The sequence below is a fragment of the Morone saxatilis genome, unplaced genomic scaffold (genome assembly GCF_004916995.1).
Source record: "Morone saxatilis isolate NCDOM2014 unplaced genomic scaffold, NCSU_SB_2.0 Contig21, whole genome shotgun sequence".
In the NCBI taxonomy this organism is placed as follows: domain Eukaryota; kingdom Metazoa; phylum Chordata; class Actinopteri; family Moronidae; genus Morone; species Morone saxatilis.
In genome coordinates, this window is record NW_023339774.1 from 16,394,787 (window position 1) to 16,395,573 (window position 787).

General features: G+C 42.8%; 1 protein-coding gene across 1 annotated transcript in view; it reads right to left on the reverse strand.

Annotated features, from left to right (window-relative positions):
- LOC118332665 (lipoxygenase homology domain-containing protein 1) overlaps positions 1-787 on the reverse strand; it is a 29,874-nt gene that overhangs the window by 5,906 nt on the left and 23,181 nt on the right. The gene's annotated exons all lie outside the window — the stretch shown is intronic.

The window sequence follows — 787 nt, forward strand, 5'->3', positions numbered from 1 at the left end:
AGATATTTCAGTATGAACCAAAGTAGTATACCATACCTAAAGCCATGCCACTAGCAAGGCTAAAAACAATACACGTATATGAATAAGTGATGAGCCAGCCATGTCATATTATGGACACTACTATGTCACCTGTATGTACACAAACCCTGCTTCCTCCAAGATGTCTGATCACTAGTCCTGGGAAACATTTCATTACTAGGCAAAGTCTCGGCTCAGGCAGCCACACTCGTATTAGCTCTCCACTCTGCATATTTATTTGGGCAGATTACTATGCTGGCAGTTTGCCTGGTGCACTGTTGTGTCCATTTCAATACACAGACCCAGCAATCCATAAAGGCAGCACATCTGCTTGTGATGCTGAACACACAAGGCTCTGTGCAGGGTCAAGTCAAGGAGATGTTCGCGGCCGCTGAGTCCCAGGCACGGACGGACAGGGCTTGGTATTGTTCCTGACTGCTCTGCTGCTCTGCAGGCATGGTGCCTTTACCAGAGAAGACATTTGCATAGGAAATGTGTTCTATTTCATCAAAGCATTTGGCCTGAGACATCAGACTGAATTTGGAGGTGAGCAGTGATGTTGTCCTCACAGGGTCAGCCTAATAGAAAAAGTACTCAACCATTTTTGGAAACTATGTATATTAATGCAGTCGATTATATTGCTGGACTGTGAATTAAAAATGTGTGATATTTGCAACAGGAGATTTAAAATGAAATGTCTCAATCTACAGAATACAGAAACACATTGCTTTCATTACTTTCTTTCTGTGAGTGTGTGTGTACTGTATGT